Source organism: Gymnoscopelus microlampas (genome assembly GCF_963454915.1).
Source record: "Gymnoscopelus microlampas genome assembly, chromosome: 13".
Taxonomy (NCBI): Eukaryota; Metazoa; Chordata; class Actinopteri; order Myctophiformes; family Myctophidae; genus Gymnoscopelus; species Gymnoscopelus microlampas.
Window position 1 is genome coordinate 3,830,780 of NC_139950.1, and position 17,969 is coordinate 3,848,748.

Consider the following 17,969-nt stretch of genomic DNA (forward strand, 5'->3'; position numbering starts at 1 on the left):
CATGGTCATGGTCCCAAGTCCCCCAGGTATGGACTAGTACATCGTTTATCAGTTCATGTTCATATTTTTTTTGTATTAATAATCTAAATAAAGTAAAGTAACAAAGTTGTCAAATTATTGTAGGCAAGACAGGTTTATTTGAATGGCACATTAAAATAAAACAATAACAATTGAGTCACTAAGACGGAAACTTAAATACAACAAACTCATTACAAAAGGGCATTTAAATACAATTCAAAAAGAGAAAGAAAAAATTAAACAAAAAAATATATTAGGCTACAGTGCAGAGAAAGTATAATTGTATATTTTTTTAAAACTCAGTAAAAGGCAGCAGCAAACAGAAAGATCATCAGCTTATTTTAAACACACAGAGAGTTGTAGCAGACCTGCAGTTTTGTGGGAGTTTGTTCCATAAAAACACAGCTTCTCCACGTTTAGTTGTGACTCTGGGTCTCGGAACAGAAAGCAGAGCTGTCCCAGATGACCTGAGAGGTCTGGATGGTACATGATGTAGCACAAGATCATAAATGTATGTGTAAACCATTCAATGCTTTATAAACCAACAGTGTGTTGATTGATTGACAGGGAGCCAGGGTAAACATCTAAGAACTGGAGTGATATGATCCATTCTCTTGGAATTAATAAGGACAAACATAAGTCCTTTAAGCCTTGATATATTCTTAAAATGATTATTTCTTCAATGTGCTACTCAAAAAGATGAATTGGGTAATCTGACATTAAAATGTATTTTCTGTTGACTAAAGAGTTGTAGAGACGGAGACCCTTGTCACTGAACAAACTCTCTCTTAATTAAATGACACTTTTAGTTTTTATTTTATGTATTTATTTTTATTGAGTTGTGGACGTGCAGGTCTTATACCATCCACCAGGGGGTGGTGCATCATCACGACTTCCCACAGCCTGAGACACAGTCTTGCACAGCCTTGGGATGAACCACCTTCTGGAAAGGAATGAGAGTAGAAGCTCAATCAGGTTGGATATCACATGTTTCCTTGATGGAATGGATCTTCATAAAAGGTCATTAATTGTGCAACATTCAATTGTTTCGTCATTAATATTTTCATTAATGAAACATGGTAACTCTTTAGTCAGACTAATAGGCTCTGGGCATGACTGTAGTTCAGTCAGTACAACCATGAATGGATAAAATATATCGTCGGTGTCCAGCCGGAACCAGCTAACTCCATTTTCAGTTTTTTTTTTTTTTTTTTTTTATAAATCAATGCTATTGAACCCCCTTTACATCTGTGTAAAGTTTTTTTTTATAATAACCTATGAAAAGTATTAAAAAGCGCCTCTGACGAAAACTCCCAACTCCATTGGATCCTCAAACTGTCCGTCAAAAACAAACAACTCCCCCCTCCTCTGCTGCATACTATATATACAGGGTTTTTGCCAATTGTCAAATATAAATACTACAGATTTAAAAAAAACGTAATTCAGACTTTTTCTTTGACCAATTGTCAGATATAAATTTGGACAGTTTTCACTGTGTAATTTCAACGTTCAACCAATATGCAGGATGTGACTGAATATCACTCATGTCAGACTGCATTCATACTTTACCCTCCACCTTTAGCAGAGACTTTAAGTGAACAGTCATTTGCTCTCGGCTCTGGTCACCGTTTTGCGGGGTGTTTTCACCAACCCAGTGACTGGAAGGTTTAGGCAACACACAACACACAACAGTGTAATAATAAAATGTTGATCGATAGGTAAATTCAACTGTTGTTGTTATTGTTAGTGCAGTAGGCTACAGATTTGATAGGCTACAGATTCTATTATTCATGAATGTATTTTTTATTGATATGCCATTTATTTATTGTTGGTGTGCCATGATTGCTTTTGTTGAATACATTTAGTATTGAGTATTGAGGCAGAATTGTTTGTTGTACTCAACTGTAGAAGAACAACAGTGGTAACAGTTAGATCCATGGATGTTTCCAATGCATGTTAAAATAAAAGTTGTTTAAGTACAGCATTCAGCTTGATCTATACTTAGTATATGAGGATGGCGCACGCCATAAATAGCTGATCTCCAAGCTCACAATGCGTTGTGAAGTGTTGTGAGCTTTGAGATTCATTGGCAGCTGTTCTTATCAATGATGGACAAAACCTCCTAACTCCACTCAATGATGGACAAAACCTCCTAACTCCACTTGAGCTGGATTTGGGTAAAGTGGTGATAATATAATGACACATGCAAGTATCTGATAATATATAAAGTCACAATACCAAGTTTGATGAGGCAGTATTGCTTTGTTTTAAAAATATAAGGTTTTCTTCATTTTCCGAAAAATTTATATTTTGTTTTTCATTTCCTGAACAATTACCATTTTGGAGTTAGGTGGTTCCGGCCGGACAGCAGAGATATATTGTATTAATTATAAAATGAGCAATATATTCATTTTGGTTTGGTGATGAATTGGATCTGCATTTAGGTACTCTAAGAAAGCTTGCATTACATCTTCCTACCAATAGGGACTCCAAATCCCCCTTACATAAAAGTAGATCCAAAACGACAGGTGGTAGCTGGGGTGGTGGAGGGCAGGCATGCAATGCTCATTTGGTATGTTCTTGCACTCTATTTCAATGACGTGACGCGCACGTCGCTTAACACCTACACTGCAAGTCACACAATGGACAATTGATATGCATCTAGGCTTATTCCTATGTTAATTCGCTAGGTGTGAGTCGGGAGCCTTTGAAAACTTTGCTGAGGTGCGAATTTAAAGTAGTTTCAAATCTATGCGTGTGCCTGCGTGTGCTCCTGGTCGTCCAGTGAGCATTGCACCCCTGGTGGAGGGTGAGCAGCCAGTGTTAAAGCAGCAGCAGAACAGACAGCAGTAGACAGCAGCAAAAGGCAAGCAAGGAGTGAGCAATGCAACTTCCCCTTTTAAATAGGGTGCTTTGTTATGAAGTGAATATGAGACTGGTTGAGAATAAAAGCATGGAGCTGAGACCGACCAATGGTCGGCCAGCAGCAACTGCACTGAGTTCCCTGGCAGAACTTGCACTGTGCATGTCTGTATCAAGAGCGACGCTTATTTCACTTGTTCCAGAAGGTGGCATTCCCATTTCCTGTAGTGTGTCAGTTTCCCAAAGTTCCATTTGATTGGCTCAGCAGCAGATTTGAACCGGAAACACACAACACCTTCATACGTGTTTCCACCTTCTGGAATTACAGTCATGCACAGAGCCTGTATGAAATCACATGTGACAGGGCAACAGACCTGAGAGGGTGTGGCCTACTTAAGTGTAGGAAGGCGGGGCATATGCAGAGGGTGTGGCCAGTGACATCACTGTACTAACTTCAGGTAAATGGTTGCCCATGACAACAGCTTGCTAAAATTACTACCACAGCTGCCTTTGATTGTGTTGTTCCTCTCTTCCTGTATTTAACACGCCTTTCCATGTAATGTATCAGACCTGATGAAGCATTTTCTACTGGGAGCTAAAGGTGTGCGGACTTCCCCTCTTTTCCTTGATGTACGTATTGTTGTCCAGCACCCGATAAATAGTTTTGGGATGTGCGTGCTTACCTTTGGACTCTATTAACAGCTTGCTGAAAGACACAGAACAGAGTAAAGAGTCCCTGAGATGTTAAAGACAGGGCAGCAGATGACGGACATATTCAGATATTTACATACCATAATATATCTAGACAACAATATCTGCTGGTTTCTGAATATAATGATATGGAATTTAACAGGGTGGATCTTCTTCCACTCCTGATACCACAGCCTTGAATATGGGAAACGTGGGGGCGGGGCAGATTTAGCTGTTCAACAGTGGGTGCATCCACACATGTCCGTCAAGTTGTTGTACGGAAGTCCCGTCCACTCCCATGTAAAAAAAAAAAACGGAACGGTACTTCCGGTTTTAAACTTAACATGGGAGTGGATGGGACTTCCGACTTCCGTACGACAACTTGACGGACATGTGTGGATGCACCCACTGTGATGGTCCATCACGGTAACACAGGCAGATTCTACAGGTCCATGTCATGTAGATTGAGTTTGTGTTTGTGTTCAGGTCTCACCAGGATCGGGGTCTGTTAGCAGCAGTTGGCTTTGCAGCCGAAAACGGACACACAGATGGAAACGATGAACACCAGCAGATTGAAGACACACTGCACACCCGCCACACCCATCGACAAGCCCTGGAAATAAACGCATCATACAAACAAACAAACATCATGCGAACAAACACATAACCACAATGGTCTGTTGATTTTTACTTAGGAGCAGGGATACATTGCAATATACGGTAGTCTACATTTAAGAGTTTTGTGTATGAGGCCCAAAGCCTTTACAAAACAACATCTCTGCATTTGTAAACCAACACATGTAAACAAACACATCATTGTGCACATTAGGTAAACCAACTAGAGGTCCGGCCGCCCGTAGGTTCTTTTGCGTATTTTGGGGTACCAAAAGCGTGGGACAAAAATTTCCAAAAGTAAAAAATATATATATTTTTTTTTTCTAAAAAAAACCCTGTGGAACATGGCGGACCCCTTCGGCTGTTTTTTTAATATTATAGGGGGGTGTTGTGATTTATTTCATATAAATGTAATTTCAGTAGTAGTTAAAACAGTTAAAAAAGGAATGTATTAATTTACAGTTTAAGAAACTGTAAAGAGGGGCCACTACCATGATCCGAGGGTTCTGCTGGCGCAGTAGGCTGGGTGAGGATCATAGTGGAAGAATGTGTGTGTGTGGAGCGAGCGGGCGAAGTCCGCTGATTTCCATGGCCGCCGCTTCGTGGTGTTATAGTGTAAAGTTTCAGACAGACAGTAGGTGGATGGGGGGGCGGGGTAGCCGGGGTTGCCATGTCCTGGAGTTGTAAGCGTGAAGTGGCGTGTAATTGGTTAGGGAAAGTGCGTCCACGCAGTGCGCAGCGCGCAGCGCTGTGTTTTTGCATGAAGCTGGTTGCTTGTTGCTCGCGCGCAATCTGGCAACACTAAGGAAAGTTACAAACAGACATGGTAACACTGAGGAAACGTACAAACAGACATTCTCGCGCATGACTGTAGAATGAAATTGTAGTATAGATGGTCTAATCAGGGTCTCATTAGGACCTGGTGAATGGAATGAACTAGCTGGTCAAACAGAGACCTAGCAGCAGTGTGGGTCAATCCAGTGTGTAAATAATGCAGTCCTACCCTATAATAATAATGTTCCACCCCTGTAGCGACCATGCCGTAAAGGATGATGGCAACACCTGACATCACAGCAGCCACAATATTCATCCCCATAGAACCTTTAATCTGAAACATAGAACGGCAATAGAATAAACAACTAGTAACAAATGGAATGACTTGTAGAGAGCAGTAAGGGTGTGGTCATGGGCGTGGCTTACTGACCAGGCAGCTGTTCTTTGACCTATCCGCAGCCACCGTTAATGACCCTGCAATGATGTACTGGGGGAGAAGAGAAACAAACAATCAGATAATGAAGAATTATGTTTCAAAATGAAACATTTATGACTCTTCTTACAAAACATACAGTAGCATTCAAATGAATCGTGGCAGTATTGTTATATGTGTGAATACTTACAGGCAATCAAATCCTGTTTAAATAATAGTTACGGTAATTAGTATGTACGTATTAACTTAGAGACTTAGAGAGTTGGTACAGCATGTGTATTTCATTCAAAGCTCAAATGATTTGACTTAATATAAACACAGTACAGTGTACGGTTTGGTGGAGGATGCAGATGTTTGCTTACAAACAAAGGTGCCCAGGCGAACACTCCAGAGTACACTGTTAAAGATGGATCAAAGAAACACGCCACAACAGGAAGAGCAGCGCGCCCACCATTATCTGCACTGTCTGCAAGGAACCACACACAACAGGTCAACAGGTCAACAGGTTAACAGTTCACATGAAGCAATATTTACATGAGAGGATGTGCTTACCAATCGTTGTTGGCAATCAGGAACAAGGCGTTATTTTATAACTCCAGCGAGTAGGCTGACCCTTTAGTAAAAACGCATGTAAGTGATTCCCAAAAGTATCACCTGATATAATGACTTGCCCAAAATAGTCGTGCTAAATGTCCAAATATACCTTCCCCTCACAGCTAATGCAAATGACTTATTTCAGCTGTTACTCGACTGTTTACATGAAGTCAAACCCTGAATGGACATAAACGTTCTAAACCTCAATAAAAGAAAACAAATGAAAAAATATTTTTTTTGACCATGATACTGACCCAAGTCCAACCCACGCACGAACATCCTCAGTACCCTCAACTCCAACATCATTCTGCTCATCTGTCAAAACTCTTGGTGTTACCCTCGACTGGAACTTCACACTACAAACATTCTGCTCTGTCGTCAAAAGCAGTTTCTTTCAGTTAAGACTCTTAGCCAAGGTAAAAGCCTAGCTACGTCCCCCCTAAACAACTGGAAATGGCTATTCATGCCTTCATATACTCGAGGCTTGATTATTGCAACTCTCTCTATACAGGTATTGAGCAGTCCGCACTCAAGCTTTTGCAGCTGGTGCAAAATGGCTGCCCGTCTCCTCACGGGAGGCATGCGTTAATCCGACAGACCTTTTCTCCGACTATGTGGCATCCGCGAGCGGTTAGGGTTAGGGTGCGGGTTTGGTTCGGGTTTAGTATTGGAAACGTCGGAGCGCTGCGCTGTCGGAGGAATGCGCTGTCGGACTAACGTACTGCACCCCTCCTCACTGGCACAAAAAAGCAAGACCATATGACTCAGAATACATTTTAAGGTCCTCTTATTTGTTTTTAAATCTCTACATGGGCTGGCTCCTCCTTATCTCACTGAAGTTGTGGAACCTTACGCCCCAGTCGGGAGGCATGCGTTAATCCGACAGACCTTTTCTCCGACTATGTGGCATCCGCGTGCGGTTAGGGTTAGGGTGCGGGTTTGGTTCGGGTTTACTGTTTAATGTCGGAGCACTGCGCTGTCGGAGGAATGCGCTGTCGGACTAACGTATTGCACCCCCCCAGTCAGGGCTCTGAGGTCTGCTGACAAGTTGCTCCTGGAGGTTCCCAAAAGTAGACTAAAAAAACAGGAGCGACTGTGCCTTTGCTGCTCTGGAACAGCCTACCCCTTCCCATGAGAAGGGCTCAGACTATTGGGGTTTTTAAATCTCTGCTCAGGACTCATTTATTTTCTCTAGCTTTTAATGTTGTTTGAGTCTATAGGTTCTCAGATTGTATTTAATAAAGTGGTTAAGTGTGTCTGTGGGTTTTATAACTACTGTATAAAGGTTCTTTCTTATATGTTTATGCTTATATTGAGTATATTCTAATCTATACTGTTGTTAGTCAGTGTAATGTATGAACCTATGTGCAAACATACCTGGCAAAAATACTGACTTATCAATCAGCTGATCACTGCGGTCTAGTATAGTAAACGTCGGAGGCATGCGCTGTCGGAGGAACGGTCTGTCGGACTAACGTATTGCACCCCTCACGATTACAGCTTTTAAACAGATTGTTAATAACATTTTTTGTCTCTGTGCAAAACCTTCTCAAAAGAATACAATAATAACTTAGAAGTAGTCATAGAACAAGCATTGTTATACAGTGTTAATTTGTTGAACATTCATTTGTAATTCAGATGAACCTCTTTTTATGAGTGAAAGTGCCCACGCCAAACCATGGATGCAGCATTTATAATGGTGAAAAAAACAACAAATGCCCTTTCTCCATGCTGTACTCGAAGGCACTCGGGCAGTATTCAATAGAATTGCCCCTATACTCTCCTGAACTGGAATGCAGCCTTTAATGTTGTAAGAATGCCCCCTAGTCTCCTCTGTCTGTAAACTGTAGAAATCCCTGCGCATCCGTTGGCCCGCACCTACAGACAGTAAATTTACTTAATTGAGCCCCATGCCGTGCAGTGCGTGCGCAGAATTGTAGCCGATTTACAAGCCCACAACGCGTCGCAACACGAGGCGTTGTGAGCTTGCAGATCGGCTATTTTTGGTGCGCGAAACCGCCCGCCAAACAAAGTATATACAGTATACACAATCGAAACCTAGCTGAGCGCACGGCACAACAACGCACATCTTCAATGAACACGGACCAATTTGAGACAGATTATTACTTGTCAAGCAGGAGCCTGCTGCCAAGTCTCACCCTTCGAGAGTGAGAGTCACGCAATTTTAGTGGGTGAACAATCCAACGCTTGGTGAATTCTGCTTCACAATGATAGGAAGAGCCGACATCGAAGGATCAAAAAGCGACGTCGCTATGAACGCTTGGCCGCCACAAGCCAGTTATCCCTGTGGTACTTTTCTGTCACCTCCCGCTTAAAACCCAAAAAGCCAGAAGGATCGTGAGGCCGCACTTTCACGGTCTGAATGAGTATGTTTCCCATATGCAGTTGTATACAACGTAAGTTCAGGAGTGGAGACGTCCCTCTGCTTAACACGGCAACTCCCCGCTCGCCATCACCTTATCACCTACACCTGCCTTCCCTTATCAGCCAGCCAATCCCACGTCACAATCACCACAGTATGACCATAAATTCAGCTGCGAGCCGTCGCTCGTGTGTTCCTACTACTTACGTGGTCTCGAACGCTAACTCAGTCCGCGCAAAGTTCGTCTACTTTCTACCTTATCTCGAATCGTTTTCGCTCGTTTTCATTCCAGTTTAATCATTTAGTATAGTAAATCCTTGGCTTACCGTTTCTAATCACAGTCGCAGATAGATGGTTAAAAAACAACTCGCTGCTCGAGGCGTTGTTTCTCTTCAGCCAAGTTTCACCGGCGCTCCACGCGGGTGCAGTACGTTAGTCCGACAGCGCATTCCTCCGACAGCGCAGCGCTCCGACGTTTCCAATACTAAACCCGAACCAAACCCGCACCCTAACCCTAACCGCACGCGGATGCCACATAGTCGGAGAAAAGGTCTGTCGGATTAACGCATGCCTCCCGCTCCACGCTTGCGCTCCCCGCAAGAGCTGGTCCTCCATGCCTCCGACGAGGACCTCTTCTCCTCGCCAGGCAGCCAGGGCTACTCCCCGACGCCGGCCCGTCCGGCTCGGACACCTGGAGCCGTCGGAGTTCGCACAAAATTCCACCAGCCCAGCCGAGGCCGCCTCCTCCCGCTCCAAACAGCGGCTCGGAGAGCTTGAGCCGTTTCGCCGCTATGCACCCGACGCTGGCGGCCCAGAGCACGTGTTGCCCCAGCTGACCATCTCCGAGTGGACGGTCGGCGGCTTGCACCGGGTGCTAGCGGCGAGCGGCATCCCCTTCCAGCGTACGGACCGTAAGGCCGTGCTGTTCCGCACCTACCTGGCGCACTTCCGTTCCGTCGCACCAGAAGCACCTTGAGCGGCCCCGCCCAACCGGGCCACTCGCTCGGACGCCGTCGCCCAAGTGGCGTCCTCAACACCGTCCTCAACAAGGCCCCGCCCCAAACCCACTTCCACCTTCACCGGCCGCCCACCACTGCCACATGCAGATATGTCCCATTTTCAAATGTTCTAAATGTTTCCAAATCTTTTGAAAATAAATCGGCTATTTTCAAATAGCTGAAGTATACTATATGTAGCCAGGCCTGAAGTGGTTAATATATGTTTTGTAATAATAATGAAAATCTACAAAGTAACTAACTAACGTTTTCAAAAAATTATAGTGGAGTAAAAGTACAATATTTGCTTCTGAGATGTAGTGGAGTGGAGGTGAAAGTATTGAATATTGGAAATACTCCAGTACTCCCGTAAAGTAAAAATACCTCACCTACTTAAGTACAATGCTTAAATATAAATATAATGCATTTCACCATGAAGAATGTGTGAGTGGTCCCTGGCACAAAATTGTTTAAGATGGGGGTCTGTGGCCAATTATATATTAATTTGGGGGTGCTTAACATGACATGTTTGCCCCATATCAAGGGGTTTCCTGTTTACCAGTGTTGCCATGTCTGCTTATAATAAGTGGCTTTGGGCTTGATTCTTAAGTGTAGTTGCTTATTTTGGCTTGCTTCCTAATGTCTTTTAAACCAGTGGTTCCCACAATTTTCTCATGTCAAGGACCCCCAGATTAATATGTATTTGTCCGCGGACCCCCATCTGAAAATATTTTGTGCCAGGGACCCCCATAGAAAATCAGTTGAACAACTTACAGACATTGCTTTTTTGAAAATAGCCAATCTACAAGCAAGCTCACAACTTGTTGCGATGTGATGCGTTTTGAGCTATTAGTAGATCTGTTATTTTCTAAAGATTTTTTTTTAATGTTTTTTAAACATTTTAAAAACACATGTATTGTATGGGGGGGGGGTCCCTTGCACAAACAATTTTCAACGGCCAAATACATAGCCTATTAATTTGGGGTCCTTGGCATTAAAAAGTTTGAGAACCACTGGTAGGCCTATATCTTGCTGGCGTCCGTTGCCAACGGACGCCAGTCTGCCAGCTCTAAGGCATTAGCACAACAATGTGCACATTGGCCGACTGCTTATGCTGAACTAAATGCCAACTTTTGCCAACAGACTACCAGTCTGTTCCAGTCTGAAGTAGTCTGTTTGGTTGAGAGTCACCTTTACTTGTTAATTCACTTCACTTCAAACAAACAGTATTCACTTCAAACAGTACTGGAGATGTAAAGAGGAAGAGCAATCAATTGACAGAACATTTCACAGAGTGTCTGCACACATGTTAACACCCGCAAACTATTATTACACTGACAGCAGTCTTCAAGTGGAGAAAACATGATGAGTTGCATGAGAAGAGTTTGAGAGCCATAGAGTGAGGCGGGGCTGCTATGTGGGCATGTGTGTGTGTGTGTGTGTGTGTGTGTGTGTGTGTGTGTGTGTGTGTGTGTGTGTGTGTGTGTGTGTGTGTGTGTGTGTGTGTGTGTGTGTGTGTGTGTCCTATGGCTCTGATGTGGTATTTTTTATCTGGAACACAGCTACACACAGTACACCGGACTTGTAAAGACCGACCCAGGGGCAAATTGTAGCCCAACGACTTCCTTCCTGAATAGTATTATCTATGGCCAGCCCGTCTTGTTTTGTTGGTTTGTCTATTTTTGGCAGCCAATATTAAAGTAGACCTACATATATGCATCTCTCTCACACAGAGACATGCAATGTGGCATGACTCCTCTCCTTAGTGGAATGATGGGGTATGTGTACGTAACAGTAAATAAATACATCTACTGATGCACAAACTTGGACACATCATCAGTGTTGTTTCCTGGAGTCACTGGGTGTTTCGGGTCTCGCAACAGACACCCTCCTCCAGGCGACCCGACCGAGGCTGATCCGACCCCGGTCTGTGTCCAAGTGGCATGCTACAGCCCCTACTGTCTCTTGAGGGGAGTAAGAGACAGTGCTAATGATGGGGTTAGGGTTTAGGGTGGCAGGTGAGATGTTAACAGCAAGTTTTGGCGACACTAAGAGGCTCTAGGCACTGTGGGTTGACTCCGGGCCTGGCTCCTCCTTCGTCTGACCAGAAGTGGGCATTCTTCTGTGCGTTGCGTCGTCATCATTGCTGCTAGGCAAAAACATCTCATTCTGCCTTGATGGATTTTTTTAAACCCTCCTTGCCGGTTTTACTGCAGTCTGTAGCTTTTGGGTTCTTCCTCTCAGAAGAAGTGGTTTGGGCTGCACACACACAGAGCTCACACGCACGCACGCACGCACGCACACACACACACACACACACACACACACACACACTCACACACACACACACACACACACACACACACACACACGCACCTTTTACTTGTAACATTCTGTTACAAGTAAAAAGTCCGCTAATCAAAATTGACTTGAGTAAAAGTATTGTTATATATACTTAAAGTAGCTACACAAAGTAAAAGCGCAAATTAAACAGAATGACCCGTTTCACAAGGTATCATATTATGTATAAAATGTATTAACATCTTTGGAAATAGCAGATCTACAAGCTTATGAGATTGTGAGCTTGTAGATCTGCTATTTTGAAATAGCCAAAGTTTAAATGGCTGAAGTGCTTAATGTATGTTTTGTAATAATAATCAAAATCTTCAAAGTAATTAGAAACTAAAGTCTTCAAATAATCTCTTAACCCTTTGTTTTAAAGCCTGTATTATGATGTCCTAAATTATAATGTGTTTGTTTATTGTTGGACAATGTTTTCCCCCTGTCCCCAAGCCACTTAGCAACACTGAGTGTCAATGACAGCAAACAGCTGATGCGCTGACGGACACTCGGGCGTAGTCCCCACTGCCCAATCCCCTAGTAGGCGACGTCACCAGTGGCCAATCGAGAGCGAGGAGGGCGCGGTGAGCAGGGCATGAGCTAGAGCCCGGTCTCATTCAAAAAGGAGACAGTGAGAAGGAAGGATGTGTGGAGTTTACTTTGACTACTCCGATTAGTGCTAGTCCACCATGGTTGTTTCCGGAAACGAGAATAGATATGAATATTGTGGAAAAGAAAAGAGAATGGCAAGAAGAGGATATAGGAGCACAAACAAGTGCGTATCTCTGGCAGAATTATTATAACTATATGCAAATGTTTACAGATGGGTCAAAAGATAAGCAGCACAGGGTGGGAATTGGTGTCTATGTCCCATAATTTGATTACAAAAAGAGTGCCAGATTACTTATCAGTGTATACAGCAGAGAGCGTGGCTATTATCACTGGGCTACAATGGGTGGAGGAGGTTAGATCAGAGCGGGTGGTGGTGTGCACGGATTCTTTGGCAGTATTGAAAAGCGTACAGTCAGAAAAGTCAGTGAGGGAGGATTTAGTCATTGAAATAAAACAGTATTTACTAGGATTACACTGAGGTGGAATAGATGTGCAGTTTTGTTGGGTGCCAGCTCATAAGGGGTTGTCTATGGTAGCCATGGCCTCGCTTATTAAATAGGCTCTATGCACAGCAGCCATATTGTGAAGACATTCACAGGTGTTACCAATGATAGCCTACTAATGAAGGCTTATCCTACGGGCTGGGGGCGGAGCCTGTCAGCAGGGAATGTTGGGTGGGAGGAGTAGGAGGAAGGTCCTCCCGGTGGGGGCTCCTCACTGGTACGTGAGTCAGAAGGATACAACAGTGACACACAGAAATATGTGTGGGGAGGAATCAATTGGCATAATGACAACATTTGGGAGAAAAAGGGGCAAAAAGCAAAACTTTTTTTTTTTTTTAAATAGTAACTTTTATGTATGTAACCATACAAATGGATCTCCATGAATAAATAGCACATTAGAGATTTTTTTGTGGTTTTAAATTAATTTTATTAAATATTAAATCAATTGAAATTATGTTTTGGTAATATTTTTGGTAATAACTAATGAACTAACTAAGTTTGTTGTAGTAAGAATTAATGAATAGTAGTATAAGTTGTACCCAAATATTTTTTCCTGTTTTTTAAGAGCAGCCAATATTTCTTTTCTTACAATATTTTGACTTTAAGTTTTTATGCTTACATGTTTTTCAAAATTTGCAAAGCAAATAAATTGTTAATTTGCTCCTAAAATGTGGTCATAATCCTTGTATGGATGATCCTTGAATGTGAACAAGCGGCGATTGGTTCCAGCATGTCGGCAGTGGCTGAGGAGGTACAGTGGCCAGTTAGGAGACAGAAAGTTTCCAGTTCGATCCCGGGCTCCCCCAGAGTCGGTGTCGAAGTGTCCTTGAGCAAGACACTGAACCCCTAACTGCTCCTGATGAGCAGGTTGGTGCATTGCATGGTTTCCTCCGCCGTCGGTGTGTGAATGTGTGTGTGTGTGTGTGTGTGTGTGTGTGTGTGTGTGTGTGTGTGTGTGTGTGTGTGTGTGTGAATGGGTGAATGTAATGCACATTGTAAATACACACGCTACATAAATGCACCATTTACAATTTACCTTATATATAAAAATAGTAATAGGGATCTGTAGTAGTTTGGGAGTTACTTCACCCGCGCGGCCACGGCCTATAGGTTCTGTTGTCAAAGGTCCGAGACCAGCCTGACGACACCGCCTGTCATCAGGCTGCTGAACAAAGCTCATGCCTTGTTCATCAGTCTGACGGCAGCCGGGTGGAAGCTGTTCAAGGACCTGGTGGTGCTGCGGTAGGCCCCCTTGCCCGGCCTACGGCCGTTGTAGGGGTTTGAACAGTTTCTGACTTGGGTGGTGCTTGTCCTTGATGATGCGCCGGGCGACAGTTTCCATACCAGGCAGTAACACAGCCTGAGAACCGAGCTGCTGTAGTACAGCCTGAGGATGCGGTGTCCTACTCCGAACTTCTTCAGGCGGCGGAGCCAGTACAGTCGCTGCTGGGCCTTTTTCTTCACGTGTGTGGTGTGTGTCTCCAATTTGAGCTCCTCCTCGATGTGTGACAACTGCCACGGGTCCAGTGAGGCATTCCCACATCCGTGTTGTGATTGGATAAACAAAGACAGCTTCCTTGTACATACTGTACAACGGAAGTGCCGCCCTATAGAAACATCTGTAGTTCTTTACCAGGACTTTCTCTTGGTGAGAGACAAAAGGCTGTGAACGAGGTTTCATCAACCCCTACGACCGGAAAGTGTTTACCGTTTCCATGGCAATGGCTCATGACAACCGGCTTTATGTGAAATATTGAAATGCTGTGATTGGAGGATTAGAAGAAGTGTTGGAATTATCCAGAATTTCTCTTGAAATACCCCTATTTATGTGAATGGTGCATTGTTTAAAGTAATACAATGCAGGTCCACAAATAACTATTTTTAGCAACCTCTGCTGGTCACTACCACCGAAGTGTTTCAAAAAGCGTTCTTTTAATTGTTTTATACTATCTGCGGATCGTTTCTCTTAGCCAGTGGAGCATTAATTACCGTGTGCTGTGTTTTCTTTAGCTGCTGTGTTTTCTTTAGCTGTTGTTTTTCCATCTTCAAATCCTATAATCTCTTAAAAACAGTGTGAGATTCCTTTTTGTTATTAGCGCAGTAGTTCCTGGCCAAACAGGAAACCAGTGCGGTAGTTCCTGGCCAAACAGGAAACCGGTGCATTTCCGTTTCCGTTATCCGGCCGGATGACGTCATTTTTGCGGGAAACAAGTCCGTTTAGATAGGAGAGTGCAGAGAGACAGAAAACCCAGAACAGAGAGAGGGGAGACTTGACGGGAGTTGGATTTAAACTCACGTCCTAAAGACACACATGCAGCACATGGTTAGTGCAGTGATTGGTTGAGTCACCAGGCAATTTAATGGACGCTATGGTAAATATACAGCTAAATCTCATTTAGCCAAACGTATCAGAGATCTCTATCTACCAATGTCAAATATGCCAAAAGATGACATGACACAGAGGAGAGAGAGAGGAGCAGATCTACGAGAGCGTGGCCCATGCCAGGAGCCATGAAAACGTCCCTGGACCTCAGGAGGACATGACAGAGAACACAGCAGGAAGACAGAGTCACAGTGAGTTTGACAAAGTTGTGAATGAAAAAGAACATTGATTAATGAATCGAAAAAACATGGCCCCCTCACGTATTAGGAGGGCAGTATGAGTCATCATGCAGAACCGAGGACGGGTGTTTTCATGGTTAAAATGGAGTTTGAAGTTACAGTGGGTTTGTATAGGAAGGGGACGTGTCTGATAAAATGAATATCAAATATCTAAACACTGAATCAAGTAACTAAAAAACTCCTTCTCGTGTGGCTGAACGCCACTTGTCCCTCTAAGAAGTTAGTCGCCGACCACACGGGGCCGCGAAACCAGTTAACAAGCCGGAGTCTCGTTCCTTATCGGAATAGGCTCTATTCACAGCAGCCATAGTATGAAGACATTCACAGGTGTTACCAATGATACTAATGAAGGCTCTGTTCCTTTTAGTCTAGCACAGTGGTTTCCACGACCCCCACGACCCTTACGGGTCCATTTGGTTCCATTTGTACACTCTCAGAGTTACACACCTGTAAGGGGCCATTTGGAAGCCCATGAGGGTCCCTGGACCCCAACTGTAGACCCATTTGTGTTTCCAGTGGGCCAACATGAACAATATTAGCACCCTGACTCTGTTTGACCAGAATGGAACAGAGCCTTCATTAGTATCATTGGTAACACCTGTGAATGTCTTCATACTATGGCTGCTGTGAATAGAGCCTATCAACCAGACAAATCACTCCACCAACTAAGGCCTTGGCTACACGTACATGGATCTTTTACTAAACGGATATTTTAGTCCTCCGTTTTTAAAAAGAATCCCTGGCCACATGACAAAGATAAACAAAAATCCCTGTCCACACGTAGACGCAGAAACGCATCGATTAGCTGCATGTTTCAATTTTATATCAGATTTTATATTTACATTTATTTTATAATTATATATATGAGGGGCCAAATACAAATACATTTGTAATCACATGTTAAGGCCCAATACTGCAATAGCTGCATTATTTTAATAGCATACGTGAACATAAACGAAAACAACATTATTAGGACGCAGCTGCAGCGCAAACAGTAGCCATGGTTCACATGACGCTGTCGAGTCTCTGGTTTATAGTGGTGTTCGTTTTTTTTTTTACATTGCCAACTCTCACATGTACATAAACGTTCAGATTTCAAATATAAAGTGCTTTCCCCTGAGCCACGGATGTTACAAGGCAATTCGGACCGTGATAAGTACCCGTATCTCCCGTATTGTTCAATAAAAAGCATTTTAATCCCATCGCCAGCCATTTTCTTTTTCTGTTCTTTTATTTTGGTAATGTATCAGAGTGCAATACACCTTCCAACCATTGGTGTCGCATGGTTGAAAGCATCGGAGAAAATTTGGAGAAAATGGCCGACGATCGGATTAAAAGGCTTTTTATTGAACAATACGGGAGATACGGGTACTTATCGCGGTCCGGATCGCCTTGTAACGTCCGTGGCTCAGGGGTAAGCACTTTATATTTGAAATCTGAACGTTTATGTACATGTGAGAGTTGGCAATGTAAAAACATCGAACACCACTATAAAGCAGGGACTCTCGGCACCGAGGCGATTGTGTTTTAGGACGACAGACCCCACATTCAATCTGTGTGCGCGCCGTGTGTTCTACTTGGCGCAGAGAAAGAGGGTTTTCGTCACACAGTGAATGAGCTACTTTTCCCACCACTGTCTTATTATTAAGTATGACATTATTTAGCCATAAATGAGCGTGCCTTGTTTCATAGACTGTAAGTGTTGCTCTCTCTCTCTCTCTCTTCATTTATTATTATAATGACCATGAGCGGTCCGCGGTGTTTATGTATTATAATGACCATGTGCGAATGCGCGATGACGTCATCGTTTCTCAAAATCTCCGGATTACATGTCCACACAGATCCACTGAAACGCATGTTTTGGAAAACCTTCACTTATTTATCCGTTTACAAAAATATCCGTTTTAGCGGCCAAAAACACCGTTTGCGTGTGGCTGAAAGGCCCAAACGCACACAAAAATGTGCGTTTAGAAAAAGATCCATGTACGTGTAGCCAAGGAAGTCATGTCAACCCTTTCCGTATCCGGGCCGGTTGAGTCCTCGCATGGGTGTCAAATTAAGCCATTAAAACCGGGAAAGCATCTGTGTCATTTTAGATTTTAGCTGTGTGTGTGTGTCACGATTATTTTTTTTAATGTGGCTCAGGGGGCCGCTCTGCCCCCTGAGCCACTGCCGCTCACAAAATGTTTTTTTCTTTTCTTTTTTATGTTGATGTGACTACTATTGCTTTTTATCCTTGTCTTAGTTTCATTCTATTACTATTATCGTTATTGCAGCACGGTACTTATTTGAAACAGTATCTGGTACATCATCATATCCACTTAGACACCAGCAATATGTCACGTGTATGTATGTATGTATGTATGTATGTATGTATGTATGTATGTATGTATGTATGTATGTATGTATGTATGTATGTATGTATGTATGTATGTATGTATGTATGTATGTATGTATGTATGTGTGTATGTATGGATGTATGTGTATATAAATACATATTACGTATTTTCTTTCTTTTCATCTTTTTT

The 17,969-nt window shown here is 43.2% G+C and overlaps 1 long non-coding RNA gene across 1 annotated transcript; it reads right to left on the reverse strand.

Annotated features, from left to right (window-relative positions):
* Positions 1-222: 222 nt before the first annotated feature.
* Positions 223-4,306, reverse strand: LOC311058788. The gene is made up of 3 exons (XR_014602075.1): positions 4,064-4,306; positions 3,564-3,586; positions 223-961 (listed from the first exon to the last, which is right to left on the reverse strand). It is a non-coding gene; the product is annotated as an uncharacterized lncRNA (long non-coding RNA).
* Positions 4,307-17,969: the final 13,663 nt, after the last annotated feature.